This window comes from Ylistrum balloti, unplaced genomic scaffold, assembly GCF_031769215.1.
Source record: "Ylistrum balloti isolate Yb309-2 unplaced genomic scaffold, AGI_CSIRO_Ybal_v1 Utg370486, whole genome shotgun sequence".
Lineage (NCBI taxonomy): Eukaryota > Metazoa > Mollusca > Bivalvia > Pectinida > Pectinidae > Ylistrum > Ylistrum balloti.
Genome location: NW_026782317.1, coordinates 62,761 through 89,069, shown reverse-complemented (window position 1 = coordinate 89,069; position 26,309 = coordinate 62,761). Strand labels below are relative to the sequence as shown.

The 26,309-nt window shown below is 35.9% G+C and overlaps 1 long non-coding RNA gene across 3 annotated transcripts in view; it reads right to left on the bottom strand.

Annotated features, from left to right (window-relative positions):
* The window catches only part of LOC132555414 (uncharacterized), an 83,585-nt gene extending 61,092 nt beyond the window's left edge, over positions 1–22,493 (bottom strand). For 2 of the 3 annotated variants that reach the window (XR_009554436.1, XR_009554437.1), the window contains exons 1-3: positions 22,408–22,493; positions 21,489–21,709; positions 17,393–17,487 (exon numbers count right to left, since the gene is read on the bottom strand). This is a non-coding gene — a long non-coding RNA (uncharacterized LOC132555414). Of the gene's footprint in view, positions 1–3,225; positions 4,772–17,392; positions 17,488–21,488; positions 21,710–22,407 lie in introns of those variants that run through there. The other variant, XR_009554435.1, reaches the window with a different exon arrangement.
* Positions 22,494–26,309: the final 3,816 nt, after the last annotated feature.

Below are 26,309 nucleotides of genomic sequence, written 5' to 3'. Positions count from 1 at the left end.
TCTGACAGAACCATGTAAACAAACCACTTCTTCAGTGTTCAGTTTTTCGTCTGTTTGGTAAAGGGAAATCAGTTTTGTATAAATGCCCCCTGGAGCATTGCTTTGCACCATCAACAATTCATTTGGATCTTTGGTTTTGATCTTATTCTGGTTGTGATCCCCACTGAACAACTATAGCATTGCTTAGCATCAGGAGATAAACACAATCATAACTGATCATTTGTCCTGGAGTCTGGTCCTACCCCAGGATTGATTAAGTCTTTGAAGCCATTGAGATTACCATTCCATAACGTAATAGCATTGCTGGACATCAAGAGATTAAAACTGATCTCAGTTCTCATCCATAGGAAATTTAAAGCTGCATCTGTGGGGTGAAGCTGATTAGGGGAAATATATTCCTTGTAAAGAAATGTAAAGTTTTGCATTATAGACTTAAATATCCGGGTGAACAATACAGGCCCTCTGGGCCTCTTGTTTTTTCATTTTGTTGATTTTGTTTGTTTTTTTGTTCACGTATAAATTGTATGCCCGACAGCCAAGGGGAAAAGCTGCGGCTTATAATCCAGAAAATATGCTTGTTATTTTAGTGATTAGTGTTGCCAGACTTCAGATTTTCAGGTACACAGATTTTACCTACTGTCATATAGGGGTGGCCATTTGGAGTTGAATGGAGTTGAATGGCTTCTGTGAAGCAAGTGAGCTGCCTACAACAGGAATTTCTTTTGTACTATCAACATGCAGCTTTTTGCTTGTCATCTTTGCACTTGTGAATGAATCCTATTGTTTTTATGTTAAATGATAGATTACATTTTGTTTGTAGACATTTCCGTAGGATGAAACAGTGTACATCTGTGATGTCATGTTTACTCACAGCTTTCCTACAGCAAATATGCAGCTCCCATTTATAAATGTTATGGATACCAGCTTCTATAGACACATGAGATTGTGCAATGATACTTCTGTTTTAGAAGCTGATATGATTTGATAATGTAAATGACTTTAACTTGCTTCCAAACATTGTCACAGGGGTTTAAACACTTTCTATATCACAATATTCATATGGTTTGAAACTCAGAAAACATGTACGTCTTTATCAATATATCTTAAGATTGTAGAATATGTTCTACAGATTATAGTATATAGTGGCTGCCTGCTGTAAAGGTTGATAAAAGAAAAACTCCATTTATGGAATAGATAGTCTTAGTGTTATGGTATGTTTAGTGCAGTGTGTTTTCCTCCAATCAAGTGTGATTGAAAAAAAATAAATAAAAATCACCTAATGATAACTGACTTTTTATGTAAGCTGTTGAACAGGTGAGCAGTTAGGCCATCCCCTAAGCCTATCATATATAGGTCTTTATAGTCAGCTGACCCTAAAGGTCAATTATGCTTCTTGTTTTGAAATAGAAACTGTCCTTTATAGACTGGAAATATCCTAATCCTAAAGTCAGACAGGTTTTAAGGAACTGTGCTTTAAGTCAGAAGGGTTTTTATTTTGGAACTCTCCTTTATAGATAGATATTATCTGCATCCTAAAGTCAGACACGTTTCAAAGTAGGAGCTGCCCTTTATAAACAGGTAATGTTCTACAACTCATTACCTCTTACAGATTTTCTTGTCCTGTATCGACATTTTCTTCCCCAGAGAAACATGTATGTTAAAATGTGTTTTGCCAGTACAATATAGACCAAACTTGGAACACCAAGTCTTACAGTACCAAACCTTGCCACTATCCAAAATAGAAATCCCAAAGCTGAAAAGGGTAATTGCTTTCACGGAATGTTCCGCAAACTCTTTTTGGGAAAAAATATCGTTACTGGTTTTTAATGAGATGTTGGTATTGATTTGAGATTTTTCATGAGAATTTTGCAGGTCTGGAATGGAATGTTTACAGTGTGTTGTCCTCTCTTTAATGTGTCCCTTATTAAAAATCAATAGAAAGAATTTATTTAAGGCTGGATTTTAATTCCATCACATGCCCTTTTTTTTACCATCTAACTTTAAGTCCTGGCTTTAACAGAGAAGCTGCTGTTTATCTCAGGCCAGGTCTTCATGTCATCCAATGTTGTTTTTGTTACTGTAGCGGCTTAAAATCAGTAAATTACCTGTGTTTCATTACATCACTGAAATGTTCAATTTTACTTCGCAAGCTTGAGATTAAGTGTTAATTATTGTAGGTGGTCATGAAGCTACATTAAAACCTGTCTTTAATTACATTACCTTTCTATAAAGAACAGCTCCTGCATTAAAACCTGTCTGACTTTAGAATAATTACATTACCTTTCTATAAAGAACAGCTCCTGTATTAAAACCTTACTTTACTTTAGCATTAGGACATTATTTGTGTATAAAGGACAGCTCCTATGTAAAAACTTCTAGTCTGACTTTAGGATTATCTGGAGAAACCTGTCTGACTTAAAGATTCTGATATTACCTCTATAAAAACAGCTCCTACATTAAAACCAATCTGTCTTAGGATTAGGACATCACCTGTCTATGAAGGACAGTCCCTATATCAAAGACTATTACAACTTTAGGATTATGATGATATTTGCCTGTAAAGGCCAGTTTGTAGAGTCTACAGAAAACAAGAAATCAGGTAACATCAAGACCTGACCTGATAAGTAGCTTTCAAATGTTTATTTATCCATTAATAGGCACATGCCTTTTTAATGAGCCCACTCACATGTATTGTAGTTTCAGTATAGATTCCTATTTTTGGTATATCATTGTCCATTAATAAGCCCACCCCTTGCTTTGAGTTAGAGAGTATATTTTAAACACAGTAAATTTTGAAAGACTGAGGGGAAAATTTCAGATTTCACCGTTCATTCCACTTGTCATTATTTCCTAGAATATAAGGGTCATGTGTATGGCTCCCACATGACTTACTAATTTCAGGTTGAAATAATTGTCACAATCAATTTTCTTTTGATCTGGAATATTTTGTAATGTGAAGAAAGAGTGCGGCATAGCAGTATAACATCTCAGTTTATTTTCTCAATTGACTTGACAGAGGTTAATTACCGCACATTTGACCTGACACTTATTTGGTTTGTTTCAATGTACAGACTATGCATGACATTTTCCAGACATGCTGTGAGAAATTGTATTTGTAATGTAGGCTGAAATCAGAGGGTTAAAATCAACACTGTTGCAGATGCTTTTCAGTTTTCCTTGTTAAAAACATTTTCTGTTCCAGAGGAAACATATTAAAAATCAAAATTAATGCAATGGTATTTATTATTTGTTTCAAACAATTGAAAGGCAATATATATTATTTTCAAACTTGTTGTGGTTATGTCAAAAATGGTTTTACTTGTAACACTCCTTTGATATTACTGAATGGTAAAAATGTTCAGTTGTCACATGTACATCTCACTTAATGTAACATTGTCATCTTGTGTAATGTCAAATTCCTGTTTAAATCATGCTTTCTTTAAACAAATTCTCTTTGTATGCTGTTTGTAATTTGAGTATTGTATGAAATAATTTTGTTAAATATACCTTGGTTTGGATAACAAGCACTTTTTTAGCGTGAACTTTGATCTGTATCACAGATATATCCATACAGGTCACCTGTCTTTAGAGGTCATACTTGTATTACAGAGACCTGTAATGGTTACCTGTATTACCAATACTTGTCTCTAGATATCATCTGTCTATAGAGGTCACCTGTCTTTAGAGGTCATACTTGTATTACAGAGACCTGTAACGATTACTTGTATTACCAATACTTGTCTGTAGATATTATCTGTCTATAGAGGTCACCTGTCTATAGAGGTCATACTTGTATTACAGAGACCTGTAACGGTTACTTGTATTACAAATACTTGTCTGTAGATATCATCTGTCTATAGAGGTCACCTGTTTATAAAGGTCTTAATTGAATAGCAGACTGTTATAATGGTCACCCAAAAAACTAAACCTGTGGATTAAGGTCTGCAATGAATTTTTGCTTTAGAGGTTAAGTAAATGTCAATAAAAGTCAAGTGTATCAGATATTTGTTTGTAATTGTCATGTTTATTTTATAAAGGCATGTGGAGAACAGAGAGCTGATACTTTCTATAAAACAGGTCACTTCTCTATAATGAGTATCGACACCACTGTGTGGTAGGTACCTGTGTAAAAAAGTAACCTCATTTGTATAAACACCTCTCTAGAAAGGTCACCTTAGGTGACATTTTCAATTTCGTTTGAAAATTAATTTAAGTGCATTGTTTTCATATGGCTAGATAATTGGTTTCAATCTTACAAAGGCCAGCTGTTATGATAATAGTTGCTTAGACTTTCTGAGAAGTTTGGATTCACTATGGAACTAGAGACTGTTGGCTGATTGTGGCCCCCTGAGGATTGTGGAGTGATGTACATGTACATCTCCTCCCTGAAGGGACAAGAAAGGACTTTGCCATTTTGTGTTAATTAATTGTTGTTTTCGAGGTCTTGCCTGTTGGGACCAAATTAAATATTAGAAAGTCTATCATAGGAAGGTTATAAGGTCAGGCTATGACACGATACTGCTATTTTGTACACTTGATAATTATCATCATCTAATTACCATCAGACACCAAGTTCCTTGTAGTGTTTTTAAACTCAAACTCAATTCTTTAACTAAAAAAGATGACATTAACAAAACAATTGAATTTAGGAAGTGAAGATCCAGAAAATTATTAGGATTAAGGTTATCAGCTTTTCTGTACTGTAAGAGTTAACATTATCCCACTTGGTAGCTGTCCAATCTCTTGTGTCTTTACATTTAACTGATGAGAACTGAAAAGAAAAATACACTTTCTGAATTTTTAAAGATTTTAAAGATATAAAAAATATGTACTCATTATGTTTAAAAGATAATGTATGTGCTGTGAAAAACCTTGTTAAATTAAGCAAGATATTTATGGATGTGTACTACTTTTAATGTAATATTGTATCTCCTTGCTTAAAGAGTTCCACATTTCAAGTTAATGCAGGAAATTATTAGCAACAGCATTTTTATCAGCTGATGGCATATTTTTATTCTTAGTAAATCTTTTTTTTTTATAAAATACTTCTAGCAATGATTACAGAATGATAATCACTGTTTACAATTTTAAAGAAGTGAAGATAATTTCTTCTGCATTTATTGAAATACTGATGGAAGTCTGCTGTAAGATATGAAGTGTTCTTATTGTCAAAACTTGTATGATTTACCTCCCTTGAATGACTAACTAATGTATGGATAGATAATTATTGATATATAAAAAGGGCATCTGTGTAATGCACACCAGTCAGTCATCCAAATAATGTCTCATAAGGCACACTTGGCACAGTTTACTGATTTGCTGTCTCTATTTTTTAAGAGATGAATGGCTCATGTAGCAACGATAACGATGAATTTGGCCTAACAATGTGCTATGTATTGAGATTAATCTTGAGATGGTGTAAGATTATGAATCATCTTGTAATACCATAAGGCTGACCTTTGTGTATGGAAATCTAATATAACAGTCTCCACGTCATCTGATGGAAGCTTACACATAAGTCAAAGAATCACGGCCAAGTCACGACCATTGATCACATCTGTTTTGAAATATTACCATTTATCCATATTGTGTCCTTGATCATTTGGAAGGATTGTCCTACACCTGACCCTTTCATCCACAAAAGTGAGGATATCCAGAATATCCCACAGAATATCAAAATATCCTTGCCAATGATGGCCTTTGGGCAACACCGTGACCATATAGATCAATGTTGACCATCAAAGAACTCCACTATCAAAGACCTAAATGTATTGTTGCTAGTTGAATGTGCCATCATCACAATAGCTAACATATGGTGTTTTATTTGATGGTCAGTCCAGAGGCACAGGAAATAGAGAAGTCATTCACCCACAGCTATGTGTCTGCAGACAGGGCAGTGATAGCTCTGTTGGGTAGAGAGTTGGCCTATGTAACCTCTGCTGATATCTAAGGTGTGTAGTTCGACACTCACTACCTGTTGCAGGTTGTGTTTCTTTGGAAGCTGAGAAATAGACTGGTCTGTGCTGATGTGGTTGTGTCTAGAGGTGATTGCACGCAGCAGGCCTCCCTTATGTTGTTCGATGATGTAGCTACCCGCAATAAAAAGGAGATTCCACCTCAAAATGGCCCTGGCTGTTGACAAGGCAACCAACCCAACAAATAATAAAAATGTCTTCAGACAAACTTATTGTATCACTGTTAGGAAAGGTGTTTATGAAGTGAGTTGGGTTGATGATGTCTTGTTGGATGTTTTCCAAATACAATTTTGAATCATTATTGTCAGATTGTAATTGGTGGGTAACTTGGTCTTTTAGACATTTGTGCCGTGTATAAATATGGATACAACCAATTATTGATAACTTTGATGTCAGCAAACCTCAGAGAACCATACATTTCTCCACCTTGCGGCTACATATAATTTTCAAGCTTTGATAATTTTAGACGTATACTGTGAATTTGCCACTGACTATATGTACTAGACGATTTTAACTATGTTTGTAGGCATGATCATTTGTTGCATGTTTGCTGAACTGTAGGATATTGGTATTCAATAATCATTGTCATCACTAATTGCTGAGTGCTGACTTGGTACCTTAGGTCTGTTTGTGTGACAATCTTACATTCCACACATTCCACAGACTACAGGATGTCATGTCTCTCTACTGATGTATAGTTTTAATTAAAGTCACAATATTGAAGGTCATTGGCATTGCTGGTGCTGTATGTCATGATCCTCAGGACTCAATCCCAGAACACCATCTCTGAACAAATACACATACATCAATCATCTTCCCATCTGATTCTGATCTGTTTTCAACTTGTCTTAGGTAGATGTAGGTCAGAGATTTGGGTGTCATGTTGGTGACTATGCAGTCATGTTAACTTTTTTCCTCAAAATATATGTAAAGTCCGGCAAATACGGTCCTCAAGAAATATAAGGATTTGTTATATGAAAGAAATTTGTTTATAAAGCTTTATGCTATCTTCCTGTAAAATGGAAATATGATGCTAAATACAGCACTGTAAAATGATGGCTTAAGGCTGTATGCTACCTTTCTGTAACATTAAACTTTAGGCTGTTTGTACTAATGAACTGTAATTTGATGACTTAAGGCTATAGGCTACCTAACTATGAAGAGATATCTTAAGTCTGTATGCTACCTATCTGTATAACTAAATGTAAAGGGTTGTTAAGGAGATTTAAGTGGTATACCTTAATAACTCCTTCACTCAACCATCTGTCTGCAGAGTCAAGTGGTTAAGTAATTACACGTTTACTGATACCAGTGGTGTAGTGATCACCTGTCTACAGAGGCCAGTGGTTCAGTGATCACCTGTCTACAGAGGCCATTGGTTCAGTGATCACCTCTCTACAGAGCCAAGTGATCCAGTGATCACCTGTCTACAGAGGCCAGTGGTTCAGTGATCACCTGTCTACAGAGGCAAGTGGTTCAGTGATCACCTGTCTACAGAGGCCAGTGATTCAGTGATCACCTGCCTACAGAGGCCAGTGATTCAGTGATCACCTCTCTACAGAGGCCAGTGATTCAGTGATCACCTGTCTACAGAGGCCAGTGGTTCAGTGATCAACTCTCTACAGAGCCAAGTGATCCAGTGATCACCTGTCTACAGAGGCCAGTGGTTCAGTGATCACCTCTCTACAGAGCCAAGTGATCCAGTGATCACCTCTCTACAGAGCCAAGTGATTCAGTAATCGCCTGTCTACACAGCCCAGTGGTTCAGTAATCACCTGTCTACAGAGGCCAGTGGTTCAGTGATCACCTCTCTACAGAGCCAAGTGATCCAGTGATCACCTCTCTACAGAGCCAAGTGATTCAGTTATCGCCTGTCTACACAGCCCAGTGGTTCAGTAATCACCTGTCTACACAGCCCAGTGGTTCAGTAATCACCTGTCTACACAGCCCAGTGGTTCAGTAATCACCTGTCTACACAGCCCAGTGATTCAGTGATTCCTTGTGTTTAGATCCCAATTGTCCAGTGATCACCTGGTCAACATTCATGATTGACAGTTAGAGTAAAGATAATTTGTCAACTTTCATGGTCTTTATTGATAGACAGACTGCAATAAAAAAAACACTTAGGTTTGTCTGTACGCTGACATCAAAAAAACATTAGGAGATTCTGTGTACTTAGGACTAACATACAGAGTACAGGTTACTGGTGTTGTGGAAAACGTTACAAACTGTTCCCATCAATTGCGTCTTGCTTTAATTCTCTAGAGATATGATAGTTTCAGAGATTCTCACAATGCTACAAAATCCTAGACAGATATATATTGGGAGTGGCAAATCATGATAATGAGATTGAAATTAAGATAGTTCTAAGATTGATACAGATTTGTACAACCTTGCAAATGGCTATTAAGTGATTACACAGTTCATTTTGCTGTTTCCAGAATTTGGTGGTTAAATGGATTTTCCTGGTGAAGAAGAAAGCAACTGATGAAATAAATTGTCCAGAGTGATTTTATAACATTGTTCAACAAAAGTTATGTCTGATGTAGCATTGGGAAAGCATTTATGAAATGAAATATATCATGTATATTTACAAACATCTCTTTTGTGTATAATGTCTGATTTGCAAATGATTTTAAAATAAGATTGACATATATCAAGCAATTATCTACTCGTTTCAAATGAAGATGATGATTAAAGAAGGTTATAGAATGAGTCTTTGGAGACAACACTTAAATTCCTATTGGGCTTATTACCGTATTTTTTTTTCATATAATATTGTGTCACCCCAGAATAACTTTCCATCTTTGCCAACAAGAATGATAAATAGGAGTTGATACAACATGGCATATAAGCTGTAAAATAAATAAACTTTATATTCCATATCATGAGAAAAGTGTCTACACACAGACCATCAGGGTCTCTTGGTTCATGCGCCATCATTTTTGTTGTTAGTAATTAAAGTACAGCAGTCGCGAATTTGAAGGTTCATTCTACACAGATTCTGCGTGCCAGCCAGATCCACCACCAATGTACGATAAAAGAGGATTCTCCAAATAGTAAATATCAATAGGGCTTTCTCCTTATCGGAACACCTCCCTCAAACATCATATCCATTAAAAGCTAGCACTGTGAAAGTTTTTCTGTAAAACCAGGGAAACAAACTGCCTTATCTTCGTAAAACTGCATTAGCTTGTCACCATAGCAACCATACTAACATTGCCCAATAACAGTTGCATAAGTGAAAAAAATTGACAGTGTTTCTGCAAATGTCAATATTGTATAAATTTTATTTGTACGCTATCTCTTGAACATAAAACACATTTCTTTCCTATGGGAAGATAGAGTTTGATTATTGATTGACGGTGAAATCGTGTTTAATACAGGAAATATTTACTCATGGAAAAAGACAAGATTAACATGTATTGTTCATTGAGGAAAAAGGAAGATTAATTTTTATTGGAATTTAGAAGCCATGATTAATAATTATTTTCATATCTAAGCCCTTGATTAATCATTATTGACCATACTATTTCACTGACTTTCAAATTTGCTGGTCTGAGATTAGTAGTCCGTTTCAGGATCCTAATCAATTACTTTTGCTTTGGATTGACAGTTTTAGACAGTTGTACTGAACTGATAGATTTTTCTGTAAAAGGCAGAATAACCCCTTCTCCTCACCTCACATCCCTTCTCCCCTCCAAGAATTTGTAAAAAGATATGATATCTTGCATGGTTCAATAATAAAATTTGTAAACTTCAGAAAACTTATTCCTTTTCATCAAAGAATGTAATATTGATGCAATCTTTTGGCTACATATGACTTAAAATTGATTTGTGGGTAATCTTGTCAGTTCTGTGAAGAAGGAAAAGAATTAGTAAAAATCCATCTGTCTGCTATTTTCATATGTATACAACTGAGGCCAACTATTTTTGGTATGATCCTGCCCTTGCATTGATCAGACTCATACCCCTATGTCCCAGCTCCTCCTCTCTTAACTCATTATTGTCTATCTCCACCCATCAACTTCCATCTGAATTGCTGTCTTTCTAAGTCTTCTTATATATTCATAATTCTTGTGCCTGAATGATATGTGAACAGCTGTGATAATGCACAATATACCAAATCGTTGTGCACACATCTTCAATACACATGCAATATACAGTATCATGCACACAATTGTGTGATATATACAGTATCATGCACACAATTGAGTGATATATACAGTATCATGCACACAATTGAGTGATAAGATCGCACATTTTGTGCTGTTAAGCAAAAATGGTTGACTTATATTACAGATTGAAAATTAAACAGAGAACTTGTGAAGTTATGACTAAATAGTGATCACAGGAATATTGAAATTGATTGGTATTGTAAAAGACTTTTTCACTTGGATAGTTTTCAAAATAAAGCTCAACACTTCGTTAATTAGTCTTTTTGAATAGTTTCACATTTCAGAGAGCAGCGAGTTGTGTACCTTGGGCAACACGATTACCTGTATATTGGTATATACATGACAGGTACGGGTCTGTACTGGCTAGGTTGTCCATGTAACAAACACAACACTTCAGATTTACCAGAGTATATATGTTTTGTTTACCAAATGATAGAAAAATGAGAATAATACAGAACTAATGAAAATGAAATTTCCTTTCTGACGTTATGAGATTTTAGATGATTTATTGCAGAGACAAAAAAGATTTGATGTTGATATAGATATATCTATATATCTTTATAAATGTATATAATGTATATATGATATATATATTATGAGCATCTGTACACTATGGAAAGTCACATGTGGCACTAAAAAAAATTCAACTATTTGTGGACACTTAATTTTATGGATAGATATAGCTTACTTAATCTACTTGTACTGATTTTAAGTCTGTGGATACATGACTTTTTGAATCAAGAGTATTCACAAAACTAACGAAAATATAATCACCACAAAAATTAATGATTCTGCACCAAGATTTTTTTTTAGTTTATCAGAAATTAGCCTCAAAATAATAGCCAAATTTATTTGGCACAATTGAAATAAATTACCACTAGTCAGATACATTTACAAATGTATAATTATTTTAGATTCAATCACAAATGAAGGTTGAAGTAAAGAACTGATTATATTTTTACACTTATGTATGAAAGAAAAAAATATTTCCTGACTTGATAATTGACAAATGCATTTTGTTCTTGTGTTATTAAAGATAAACAGAAATCAAAGAAGAATTTAAAATGTAATTTTCAGTTATCATGGTAACAGTTTTATTATAAGGAAATCAGGTCAGAAATTGGAGGAATCTCCCGATCACTACTGACCAATGAACCCTCTTGTGTCGTCCTAATGGCTATAGGAGTGATCACTTGCAAGGATATTATCTGTAGTTTCCAATGAGTGATGTTTGTATCTGACCCATCAGATGATTGTAGAACATTGTCGATAGTTCCAGCATAGGGAATATAATGGAGAGTAGAATGGGTGTTAGGTATGCTGGTATTTGGTCGCTGACATCCGTCGACAAAGAAGAACAATTCCGCTGGGGCCATATTGACTTTTCTCAGTATCATGTTATTTCAAGAGGAGAATGGGAGGGGAACAGAGGACTCTGAGGGGGCACTATATTGTTTAAAGTGTATTTTTACATCTTTATAGTGAAGGCAAATCGAATATTGGTTCTGTCAAAATTGAATAATATTGCCATTATTACTTATTGCCTAGAGTAAACTTTCATTAATTTGTTCAGTGAGACGTTCAAAGCTATTGGTGTGATTTTGTTATGGTCTACATCAAAGACTCTACCAAGCAGAAATTAGTTGTGATATCAAATTGTTTTCATTTTATGTATTGAGATCAGGTTTAATAGAATTTTGAGTTGTTTCTGGAATTTTACTGCTGTAACAGATTTTATCTGACATGACATGCATCCATTCTACAATATTTCTATTTCTTGGGTGTGAAAACATGTTGAAAACCTCAGTCATCCCTAAAGCTACAAAAGGGTTTCTCATCACTATAGTAACAAGTGATTTCTCATCACTGTAGTAACAAGTGATTTCTCATCACTATAGTAACAAGTGATTTCTCATCAATATATTAACAAATGATTTCTCATCACTATAGTAACAAGTGATTTCTCATCACTATAATAACAAATGATTTCTCATCACTATAGTAACAAGTGATTTCTCGTCACTATAGTAACAAATGTTTTCTCATCACTTTAGTAACAAGTGATTTCTCGTCACTATAGTAACAAATGTTTTCTCATCACTATAGTAACAAAGGATTTCTCATCACTATAGTAACAAATGATTTCTCACCACTATAGTAACAAATGATTTCTCATCACTTTAGTAACAAGTGATTTCTCATCACAGTAGTAACAGATGATGTCTCATCACTATAGCAACAAATGATTTCTCATCACTCTTAGTAACAAATGATTTCTCACCACTTTAGTAACAAATGATTTCTCATTACTATAGTAACAATTGTAGTAGTGGTGGGGCCAGTTGTAAATGACAGGTGTATGTGGCAGGCCCAGTAGAAACTGACAATACTGGTGTGTGTGTGGCAGGCCCAGTAGAAACTGACAATACTGGTGTGTGTGTGGTAGGCCCAGAAGTAACCAACATTACCTGTGTGTATGGCAGACCATTAGCAACTGACATAACTGGAATATGTCTCTCAGGCCTAGCAGTCACTGATATTTATGGTGTGTGTATGGCAGGCTCTAGAAACTGACATTACTGGTGCATGTGGCAGGCCCAGTAGAAACTGACAATACTGGTGTGTGTGTGTGTGTGTGTGTGTGGTAGGCCCAGTAGTAACTGACATTACTGGTGTGTGTGTGGCAGGCCCAGTAGTAACTGACATTACTTGTGTGTGTGTGGTAGGCCATGTAGAAACTGATAATACTGGTGTGTGTGTGTGGCAGGCCCAGTAGAAACTGACAATACTGGTGTGTGTGTGGTAGGCTCAGTAGTAACTGACACTACTGATATGTGTGTGGCGGGCCCACTAGTAACTGACAATACTGGTGTGTGTGTGGTAGGCCCAGTAGTAACTGACATAATTGGAATATGTCTCTCAGGCCTAGCAGTCACTGATATTTATGGTGTGTGTATGGCAGGCTCTAGAAACTGACATTACTGGTGCATGTGGCAGGCTCAGTAGAAACTGACAATACTGGTTTGTGTGTGTGTGTGTGTGGCAGGCCCAGTAGTAACTGACATTACTGGTGTGTGTGTGGCAGGCCCAGTAGTAACTGACATTACTTGTGTGTGTGTGGCAGGCCCAGTAGTAACTGACAATACTGGTGTGTGTGTGGCAGGCCATGTAGAAACTGACAATACTGGTGTGTGTGTGGTAGGCCCAGTAGTAACTGACATAACTGGAATATGTCTCTCAGGCCTAGCAGTCACTGATATTTATGGTGTGTGTATGGCAGGCTCTAGAAACTGACATTACTGGTGCATGTGGCAGGCTCAGTAGAAACTGACAATACTGGTTTGTGTGTGTGTGTGTATGGCAGGCTCTAGAAACTGACATTACTGGTGCATGTGGCAGGCTCAGTAGAAACTGACATTACTTGTGTGTGTGTGGCAGGCCCAGTAGTAACTGACATTACTTGTGTGTGTGTGGCAGGCCCAGTAGTAACTGACAATACTGGTGTGTGTGTGGCAGGCCATGTAGAAACTGACAATACTGGTGTGTGTGTGGTAGGCCCAGTAGTAACTGACATAACTGGAATATGTCTCTCAGGCCTAGCAGTCACTGATATTTATGGTGTGTGTATGGCAGGCTCTAGAAACTGACATTACTGGTGCATGTGGCAGGCTCAGTAGAAACTGACAATACTGGTGTGTGTGTGTGTGTGGCAGGCCCAGTAATAACTGACATTACTGGTGTGTGTGTGGCAGGCCCAGTATTAACTGACATTACTTGTGTGTGTGTGGCAGGCCCAGTAGTAACTGACAATACTGGTGTGTGTGTGGCAGGCCATGTAGAAACTGACAATACTGGTGTGTGTGTGGTAGGCTCAGTAGTAACTGACACTACTGATATGTGTGTGGTGGGCCCACTAGTAACTGACAATACTGGTATGTGTGTGGCAGGCCCAGTAGTAATTGACACTACTGATATGTGTGTGGCGGGCCCAGTAGTAACTGACATTAATTTTGTGTGTGTGTGACTGGCCCAGTAGTAAATGACATAACTGGTTGGTGTGTTGCTGACCCCGTAGTAACTGACATTATTGGTGTGTGTGTGTGGCAGGCCCAGTAGTAACTGACATTACTGGTTTGTGTGTGTGGCCGGCCCAGTAGTAACTGACACTGCTGATATGTGTGGGGCAGGTCCAGTTAAGGAACTGACATTATTGGTGTGTGTGTAGGGCTGGCCCAGTAGTAGGTGACATTACTGGTGTGTGTGTGTGGCTGGCCCAGTAGTAACTGACATTACTGGTGTGTGTGTGTGGCAGGCCCAGTAGTAACTGACAATACTGGTGTGTGTGTGTGTGTGGCTGACCCGGTAGTAACTGACATTATTGGTGTGTGTGTGTGGCAGGCCCAGTAGTAACTGACATTACTGGTGTGTGTGTGGCAGGCCCAGTAGTAACTGACATTACTGGTGTGTGTGTGGCAGGCCCAGTAGTAACTGACAATACTTGTGTGTGTGTGGCAGGCCCAGTAGTAACTGACATTACTGGTGTGTGTGTGTGTGTGTGTGTGTGTGTGTGTGTGTGTGTGTGTGTGTGAGGCTGACCCGGTAGTAACTGACATTATTGGTGTGTGTGAAGGGCTGGCCCAGTAGTAACTGACAATACTGGTGTGTGTGTGTGTGTGTGTGGCTGACCCGGTAGTAACTGACATTATTCGTGTGTGTGTAGGGCTGGCCCAGTAGTAACTGACATTACTGGTGTGTGTGTGTGTGTGTATGTGTGTGTGTGTGTGTGTGTGTGTGTGTGTGTGTGAGGCTGACCCGGTAGTAACTGACATTATTGGTGTGTGTGTAGGGCTGGCCCAGTAGTAGGTGACATTACTGGTGTGTGTGTGTGGCTGGCCCAGTAGTAACTGACATTACTGGTGTGTGTGTGTGGCAGGCCCAGTAGTAACTGACAATACTGGTGTGTGTGTGTGTGTGGCTGACCCGGTAGTAACTGACATTATTGGTGTGTGTGTAGGGCTGGCCCAGTAGTAACTGACAATACTGGTGAGTGTGTGTGTGTGTGTGTGTGTGTGTGTGTGTGTGTGTGTGTGTGGCTGACCCGGTAGTAACTGACATTACTGGTGAGTGTGTGTGGCAGGCCCGGTAGTAAGTGACATTACTGGTGTGTATGTGTGTGTGTGTGTGTGTGTGTGTGTGGCTGACCCGGTAGTAACCGACATTATTGGTGTGTGTGTGGCAGGCCCAGTAGTAACTGACATTACTGGTGAGTGTGTGTGACAGGCCCAGTAGTAACTGACAATACTGGTGAGTGTGTGTGTGTGTGTGTGTGACAGGCCCAGTAGTAACTGACATTACTGGTGAGTGTGTGACAGGCCCAGTAGTAACTGACATTACTGGTGAGTGTGTGTGACAGGCCCGGTAGTAAGTGACATTACTGGTGAGTGTGTGTGACAGGCCCAGTAGTAACTGACAATACTGGTGTGTGTGTGTGTGGCTGACCCGGTAGTAACTGACATTATTTGTGTGTGTGTAGGGCTGGCCCAGTAGTAACTGACATTACTGGTGAGTGTGTGTGGCAGGCCCAGTAGTAGACAAGGGAGTCTGTTTTGTTTTGTAAAGCCCTCTCTCTCTCTTCCCCCACCTCCTCAGAAAAACCCAGTACAATTACTGGTTGTATTAATGATAAGGGAGACCTGCTCCTCTGCTTGGAAGAATGAAAAACTATATGATGATAGCACACACTCCTACTTCTCTGATAGCAGTAACAAATATACATTGAAGCTTAGTGTTCTTGGTTCTATGATCTATTTATCTTACACGCATGTACATTGCTGGAATAAATAACATTCTATATGAATATTTACAAAACATATTTTTGTCTGTTGTGAATTAAGTTGTGATTTTGCCTTTTATGCCCTTTCCCTGTGCTGAACTGCATACAATTTCTCATTTTCAAAGATTTTTATTTTCCTTGCTCAAAGGATATTTCAGATTTTTTTATTGAAATCGATCATCATCTGTAGGGCAGGCAAGATATAATGTAATGATATATTATAAGTGTGGACCTATTCCTGTAAACAAAGGGCCAATAACATGCTGGGAATGTCTTTCTTCTTAAAAACTGAAATTAAGAAGGATCTGATATAAATTGTATAGTTTACATCAAAATCCTGGTTTACTTAGTATATAGAATCCAATAGAAAGACTACTATTGTACAGAGAGGCTTGTCCATTACTGATGACCATAACAAAAATATGTCATTGTTTAAACTGATTAGTACCTATTTAGACCAGTACACAATTATTGACCCATCCATATATGATTAAAAGTTTTCATTTTTATGAATTTTAGTATGAATCTCTAAAATTCCTCACCTTTTAAAGAAATAACAATATTATTGTGAATAGCAATGATTTAAGTGAAAGCTGATATATCTAAGTGGGCCATACAGGTCCAATAGGCCTCATGTTTCAAACATTATGGCAAAAATTGCTTGTGGATACTTTTTTCACATTTTAAACCTATTACGTCATTTTTTAAGTCCTGTCTCACATCTTAGTATTGTGGTTTGTCTATTTTATAATACAATAATGTATAGCTGAAAACTGACAAAATAAAACTACTAGCTTTAATAACAGAGACTCAGATCTGTCAAATGTTTGTATACACAATTAGCATAATTATAGTTGTAGTTGAAACATTTAGGTCAGTAATAGATATGATGATCACAATGATAAAATGATCAACGAGATATTGATCACTCTGACGCAGAAACTGTCTTCCTATTTTCTTCCCCAGCAATTTTGCCCACTAAAACCAAAGAAAAAACCACTTTGCATATACCTTTAGTAGATAAATTAATTCTGTGGTTTGTGTGTGTTTAATGTATTCTATAGAAATTGTCAGTGAAGTTTCAACATGGTTATCAAGCTGGAAATCCAATCGTAAATATGTGTTAAGTGCTCATCTTAGTATAAATCGAAGTTGAAACATCTGCAGGAAATCTCTGTTATCAGATATTGTTCTTGAATTGGAGTTTTCAATTAATAATCATCAGATATGTGTGATTTTTCCAATATATTTGGTGATACAGGAAGTTAGGTCAGACAGATGAAGAAATGCTTGACATTGTTGCTGCTTGTAGTCTTGATGTAACTGAGGAGAAAAATAACTCTGATGCTTTCTAAATACAGACCAACATAACAGTTTCTGTGAAGAAAAAAAATCTACAACTGTACCTTGTAATAAACGTCTCCAGTCTTTCTACATGGAATCAAAACGGGAAGGAAATCATCTTCATGTGGAGGAACAATGTTGTGGGTACCACCTGAAGCTGAAGAGGAAGGAATAATAGACTATAGGGGCGAGATTTCATACCTTATAGAATGTATGGAAAGTTAGAGAAATTTGTGGCATGCTGTTAGTTGGGGGGGTTAGCGAAGCTATGCACATGCCTAATGTGAAATATGGTACAATGATTAGTGAAGTACACCATTAGGTTATTACCACAGTGTAACTTCTACTTGTAAGCTTGTAAATGTTTCATACTGTAAATGATAGATTGGTTTTGAAAGCTTTTTTTTTATTCTTTTATCTTGAAGAAGATTTTATTGGATAAGTAATTTTTAGGACATATGATTTACTGATTTTCATGCATTTCATTTTTTTTTGTAGAATGTTATTATATAATAGTCCTGTTGATGTATTGTTAAAATAACTAATTGGAAATGTTAAAGTACCATGTTTGATATAAGCATAAAAAATTTAATCTAGAGTTAGAGGTTTAAAATGAAGATATGATAAAAAAATTGTGATGAGGAATTGCCCCATATTGTGATCGGAAATGTGACTTTCAGGAATGAACTGCCATATATTCTATAATTCTGTATGTGAAGATAATTTCGATTCAACATCTGGATGTAAATTTTGTGTTGGGATGAAGTACAGAAAACATCACTGTGGAATTTTCATCGTTTTCCAGTGTCCCTTTTGGAAAATTTAGATTCCAAACAAGGTTGATGTGCAAGAAATTATAGACAACTTTTGAATATTTTTGGATATTTCGTTATGGAGTCAAATCAGCGTGGGATTATGAGTGACCAACAATGGTTACAACACTTGTACAACCAGGCCACATCTGTCGACCTAAATGTCGATGAAATAGATGACACCGAAGAGTAGGTATCAGTCCGTAACAATTAACTTGTATGATTTTGAATGTTAATTTTTTGTTTTAATAAAATGATAGAGGTGCTTACATTTTAAGGGGTTTGAAAATTCTTCAGGTTTTAAAAATCAAGTCAAGATGTTAAACAGACAATGCATGGCAAGATCAGAAAATACGCCAAAAGTGACACAATATACATAGCTTTCTGTTATTCTAAATTCAGTGTCGTCTATACTTTTGTCACTGTTAAGAAATAAGTATGTTTCATTTAAAATCTTGTCACTTTCATTTGACATATTAAAGTGATATTGTAGTGATTTTTTGATAAATTACATTTAAAATTATAAGCAAATGTGACAGGCAAGGACAAATTTTTGTATCATTGTTTTGTCACAGAGTCTTTCACATACTATTAGATAAATGACACTTAAAAATCATGATTTTTACCTGTACTGGTAGATTTGTCCTTTGAAGTACTATGATTTGTCTTGTACATCGTAATTGTAATATCTTTTATAGATTTTGGTTCTAGCTGTTTAAAAATAAGTATCTTATGAAATCTTCAAATACCAGGTATTTAAGGTTTTTAGGTTAAAGAGAGAAAATACATGTCAAAACTCTAGTCAGTAAAATGATGCCAGTCTTTGTTAATGAAAAGAAGTTGTGCTACAGGAAAGATGTATTTTACCTCTTCTGGGGATAGAACCTGTGATCTGGACTTAATTACTGGTCCTTTGTTCTATCAATTCAGCTAAAGAGAAATTTCCTCTTTGCTGATATAGAAAGTGACTGTATCGGTATGTACTATCAAAACCACTCAGCGTTGTAATTGACTAAGGTGATTGGCTAAAGTTCCTTCTATGTTTTTTAAGCTGAATCTTCCATTAGAAAGAAAAATGTTATTCTGTAGTAATTAATTGTTGTTAATTATGTGGACTTGAGTAAGTCTAGTGTCAAAACCCTGTGCCTACATAGATATATTCATTACTGATGCAGATCATTGTGACTGGCTCACATTCCACTATAATGTAGAGTTATAGGTTCACTGAGGAGTCAAGGACAAGTAAAATCTTATATATGTTACTTTTCACAAGTTAGATGGGGACTCTGAACCTGGGCTAATGAGGAGTTTGGAAATGGAAAGACACATAATGTAGACACTGTTGACTACAGAAAACCTGATAAAGGCAGATTTTGGCACACATGTAATTTGTTATCATCATTTCTACATATGGTGTATTTGAAAATGACCCTTGTTGAAGATCATCAATTCAGGAGTTAAAACTTTCAATGTAAATAGTTTAAGGGGCATATTGAGAATTCTGTGGAATCTCAAGGAAGAAAGATCAGAATCCTTCTATCTTAGACACCTTTGTAGTATTATTCCTCATTTTATTTTATATTGATGAAAGTTCTGAAGTAATTGGTCTTGGATTGTCAATATTTAATGTTCTCACAGTTATAGGGATCAATCTCTGTGGTAATGAAATAAACAGGAAAACATGCAACATACAAAACTGAAACCAAGGTGTGAGACTGAAGTGAAGAAGTATCATACTTTTAATGTAAAAGAAAAAGATTGTTTTCATGTTTGATGTCATAAGATGTACTGAGAGGGGTGTGACCATGAATCTCAAAGACCAGATTACATGGTTTAGTTGTTGTTGAAGGAATGCTGTTTTACGTCCTCTGTCTTTTAGTAAGGATATCTTTAAACAATGCTAAGACTGTGTAACAGAATCCAAAACAATCATTTGAATATCTGAAACATTTACTGGATAACTAGGAAATTGTGAGTATTTGCAACACATTCGAAACTAAATCTAAGATGATTTGAGTTAAAGTTGCATACAACTGTGTGTTTCGATCGGGGCCAACAAGAGAGTGATTAATATAAGCTTTAAGCTTGTTTCACAATGGTTGAAAATACAAAATATATATATATATATATATATATATATATATATATATATATATATACTACCAGTTATACATTTACTTTTTGTAGGAATTATTTCCCTTTGTGTAATTTTATCTGATAACTATTCCCCTTACTTCAGAATTTCAAGTTTATATATTGATCGTTATTATTTTGTTCATACATCACACTATCTGTATATGTGCATCCACACGTACCAAGCATTAATGCACAAGATATTTCATGAAATCTATTTAAATTTCTTACACAGTATTGGAACATCAAGTTCTACACTTGAATAGGTTTTAAAGGTCATTGGCTAAGATTTAAGGATCAGCATTCACACTATAGTCTTGGCTTAGATTTAAGGATCAGCATTCACACTATAGTCTTGGAATATAAAATTCTAAATAGTCACAATTTAGAGGTCATTACTCGTTGAGCATAATGGATCAAAGGTCAAACCTAAACAGTTTGAAAATAAAAAGCATGTGTTCAAGACATCTAATGAAGTCTATAACATACTTGTTCATATTCACACATACAGCTTTGGAATATCAATTTGTAAAATTGATTGGATTTGGTGCTATTTGGTCAATGTTAAAGGGTCAAAGGTCATCATTTATCAATTTGGAAATGAAAAGCATGTGTAAAGATATTTCATGAACGCTTCAATAGTAAATATTTGTAAGGTCATGGTCAATGGGTAAATGTCACTCCAGATATCATGACTGCTATATATCCTGATGTGGGATTGGGTTTGGGTTATAACTAACATGAGCCCAGCTAACTCATGCTGGTTATAACTAACATGAGCCCAGCTAACTCATGCTGACTGCTTATACAAGAAACAAATCTTCAGTGCCATATCAATGTATTCATATATTCAACAAGTGTTTTTTGCTTTACATTTTTTCATTCTTGATAATAATGAAAATGCTTCGATAATCAGGTTAAATCTTCATTGAAAACAGAAAATGCTAAGGTGTAGTAGTCATAGAGTCAGTTTTTATCAGATATTAGATATGAATGTCATCCTTGGAAAGAGATTTGAGGATAAAGAGGAGTGCAGTAAGGAGTAGTATGGTAATTTTGGAAAATGTTGAAGATGGAATTGAACTTAGATCGTTTTACAAATCCAATTTTTTTCTCTTGACAGTTTAAGGGTGTGCAATAACTTAACTGATTTTTACTGTAAATATACCTTAACATTATATGCATGGAAAGTAAATATTACGTAAATGTAAACCTGGTGAGTTCTTTGAAATAGAAGTAGAGGATGATGACCAGTCTTGACCATAACTGCCATACAGTAAATAGTGCAGATTCCAGGCAGCTGTAGTTGGCCCGTTGTCTGTCATCTTCTATATTATCTAACACCTCATCATCTTGTTAGCCTGGACTGTGATTCTCTCTGGTCTCTTCTCATTGTCAGGGATCTGTACCATCAGACAGACTCTGACGTAATGGCTGTCAAACAGTGATAGACATATGTGCGTCATGCTGTCACTGCAAGGCTGGTACCTGAGTTGCATGCTTTCTCACAGTTAGTACAAAATCTAAATTGTCAAGTTGCCATATCTTTTTCCAGATGTTTCTCTGAGAAAAGTGAAAATATTTCCTGTTTGTATCCTCATTTCCTTGCTGTTTACTAGTTTTGGGTCACAGCCAATAAACAATTTTTATTTATCTTGTTATCTGTTGAAAATGTGTCGAGTGAAATGTTTCTTTGTTGCACAAGTTTTCAATTAGGAGATTTTATTTATCCGACTTGGTTTTAACTATATTTGTCTAGGTGTGGGCTCAAAGCACCTGGGCAGTGCGACTTGCTAAATACATGGTGCTGAAATAAAGTATTTAGTTTAAATAAATGACTGTTACATCTGAAGGTTCTACTCCAAACTTGCCAGAGTATATCTCTAAACTATTTTATGCTATTTCTGTTTGGTGGAAATAATTTCCTTCCCTCTGCCCCCTCCCTCCCCCACCAACCACTACTTGACAAGGGTACAATGAGGATAATTATCAAATTTATGAAATGTGAATTATCTGAAAGGCAGAAGTATTCGAGCTCAATCATTTCCATTTCTTGTTAGTCCTATTGATCAAAATTAGTGTGAAATAATTTGGAAGATTTGAAGATAATTTGATATAAAAAAAATAATTACCTTGGCAGTTGATTTGCTGAGACTTCATTTTCTGGTAACCACCAAACTATGTTACAGAGGTCTGAAATGAAGTTTTATTGTGAAATATCATTGGAATTTCAACGCTTGTTAAAACTGAACTTTAGAGGTTTTCCTTATTTTCTTTGTCGATGTTAGACAGTATACTGCCTCCTCTTTTTTGAATTGATTTTCTCTCCAGTGTAGTTCTCAGCATCATATATGCTCAATAATGATATATCCTACCTTGTAATGGTGCCAGTTCGCTGACAGAATGAGACTTCAAATCAAATTCCAAACTTCTTGGAGATACTTGATCTTTATAAATCTCTATGTACTTTTTCAACAGTCTCAAAGTTCATATTTTGCACTTGCTTCATCAAGTTTTATATTGAATGGAGATGAATGTTGTCTGGTTCTTGCAAATATCGCCAGGATTTTGAAAATCCATAAAGAAATGTTTGAGTTTATAATTTACAATGTTTTTCAGGGTTGCTGATAATGATCTGTTTTTGCTAATAACAATAACACCAAAAAGCAATAGATTTAATATTTTGTATGTCATTCATGATGCTATGAGAGACTTGTCATTCACTGCTATTAAATTACTTAAATTCTTTTGAATTGCTGTTAAAAGAGTTCAATAAGAAAAAAATCAAAAGTTTGGTTTAACATGTTTTAAAAAGTTTTTTCTCTGCTAGTACAAGTATTTAGTTTGGGAATCTGTCCTTTCATATCAATTATGTGATTTTATTTTATCGTCAATATTTTATAACGTCTTGTCTTAATAGAACTGATAAGAGTACAGGGATCCTGATTTTCCTTCCTGTCTGGAGGTTTCTGAAATAGATGATAAAAGAAATAATAAAACAATAATAGAATTCCAGTATTTTGACTGTGTGTCGATGAATTTAGATATTAACTCAATTTTACAAAATTTTGGTGATGGTTTAGAATTGAGGTGAAAAATGGGACTCTTGCATACAAAATTTGAAAAATAGGAGCTGTGTATTATTTTATAATTAATCTCATTTAAGGTGTAAAAATATCAGTCAGTTTTGACATTATTTGACACATAACCAGTGTCATGTGATCATATTTGTATAATGCCTGCATGTTACATGGCAGTGGTCTATTAAAAAAACATGGGGTTACTTCCCTTTATCCAGAATTTGTTGGTCATGTGTTTTAAATGATGCCACTTGAGGGGATGTGAAGTGGCCTTGAAGAGAATTTATACTCCAAAGATACACACACTGAACATAACAATATGTGTATAGGTTTTTCTCTACATTTGTATGAGGTATCAGGTTCCACAGAGTATTAGAAGCCTTTCTCGTATGAGTTCTTAATGGTTTGTCCAGGTTTTTTGAAGCATAGCCAAGTCAAAGGCAGGAATTTGCTGTAAAAGCATGCAAAATATGAAGATTCTGGCACATGTGATATATCTATCTTACATAAAGTATATTTATGCAAATTGTATACTTGCACATGTTGATAATTTACATAAATTTTGTTATCATTTGTTTTCTTTTCCATTTTTTTCTTTTGCATAAAACCTCAGCATAAATGAATAATAATATTTGCAGTGCTTGTTGATCATGAACATTGATATTCACTACACTCAAAAGGCCTGTGGTATCAGTTTACTTGATATTCCTACCTGTATTTCCAGTATAAGGTGATGGTTATGTAACTGTTTTATTTGATATGATTTTTTTTATTTATTTTCTTTTACAAGCTGATAACACTTTATCACTCATGCATTGAAATGATATATAACCAAGACATTCATGCATTGTTAGCTTAATATAAATTGCTACATCTTACAGTATATGCTATATCACATACACTTAGGTTTAAAATCTTTTTGATTATTGTTAGTCTTGTTAATGTATTTATCTCAATTTTGATTGGCACTATCTCTTTATTTTGCTTGGCAGTAGTAAGGAAATCTTTCCCCATTTCCAACATGAGACAATCAGAGTCACAGCATCTGACATAAGTAATATCTTTATATATTACACCTTTCATATCTTTTCTCATTATGTTCACTTTTTTCATCCCAGGGCTAAATGTGAATTGTTTTTTCAGTTCATCATAAAAAGTCTTGTCAAGAAAGAATACATTTCACATCAGACAGATATCATTAAGCTATGAAAGGATACTTCTGATTATAAGTAATAGTGTGGTGTGATTCTGGTTCATGTGGATTAAAGGGGAGACAACTCAATGACAACCCCCTGTCCCCTTTAGTAAAATGGGGAATGGTGAGGAGTATTGAACATCTATGTATATTTATTTGCCTGTGGTTCAGCACTTAGGTAAGTGATCTGCTGATGTCTCGATAGTAGGTAGCTTGTGTTTATTAGTACATGGTATCCTTTAATCCCTAAGAGATTTAGTTCATATCTGCACTGTAACATCACATCTTCAAGTTCTACTACTGATTTTGGTAATTATGGATCATGGTTAAAGCAGTGAAAGGAAGTGATTGGATGATGATAGCTTATCATCAATTATCTAATCATTTAACCCATATGTGATTAACAGTTGTAATCATTGACTCCAATAGATAAACTTCCCAATAGATTTTGTTCATGTTTATACTGTAAAAGGTACCACGCCATCAAGTTCATTGTCGTGGTTATTGATCAAGATTAAAGGTCAAAAGTCACAATTGACCCTATTGTTTTTTAGCATTGGCAGTTGATTAAATAGAAAAAAATAAGGGAATCCGGTTTTCTGACACCCAAGCACCTCTATGTTATGTTATGTTTCTATCTCTCATTTTTTATTTTTATTGTTTTATTTTCCACAAAATGTTAACTTGACAAAACGAAGTACACCATGTGAACTTTTCACAAAAATGTGACTATAGAGATAAAAACTAACAGCTTATATAATGGTGAGACAAAAATTGTCTTGAATTGCTGTAAGAGCATTCACTGCTGTATGAATGACAAATCATCAGGGACATTGTCACACAGATGCAGGTGGGCTTGTTTGCATCTCTGTATGCTGTAGAGAGACATATACCAGTATACAGGATGGTGTCGTGTAGCCAATGATGAATGTGCTTAAGGGATCAAGAAGTGCACTTTCTTCCCAGCAGGTTTAAAGTGTGATTACTCCTAAACGCACACACAGCATGCATGTTCTCGCACATGACAGCTCACAAATATCACAAGTATATATCAATTAGTAGCTTCCAAGTCTCTGTATCACCTCCAATATGTCTGTGTCCGCAGATTTGCTTGTTTGATATAGACGACTGATTGGTACATGTTTGCAATGAAGGATCACTGGGCCGAGTATTGAAAATGAAAGGTGTGTTTTATACTATTAAGGTTTAAATCAATCCAGCCATGGACTCTTTCCATCAGGTCCACACGAAGCTCAGGGTGGTATGATGACGGAGGTAATGTGTCGTTGTAATGGCTGAGGCAACACGCTTCAACTTCCATGGGAGACCTAACAGTACGGTTGTAGCCAAATGCCAAAGTGTCTGTGGAATTTTGGACAGCAAATCGTACACACAATTCGTGACATGTAGCTGCTACCTGGTCCACAAACCTGGAGAATCCATCAGTGCTAGCGTTGTATAGAGCCCAACAACTGGTTACAACAGAACAAACCACGCTTTCCTTACTGTCAGTAAGTCTTGGGATCCAGAGAGTGTGTTCTGTGATATAAATCACAATTTGGAACAAATGAAGGAAGGAGTAAGATCCTATACTGTGGAGATATACAACTGTGTCTCGGCAGGAGAGAGAGAAGAGGGGAAATATACCCAGCAGGAGTGTTAACAGTGAGGTCCTCCAAGGTACAACTGTCATGGCGTGACATGGGATTATATGTGGCCTTGATAACCACTGTGATTATATGGAGACTTCCTCACAGCC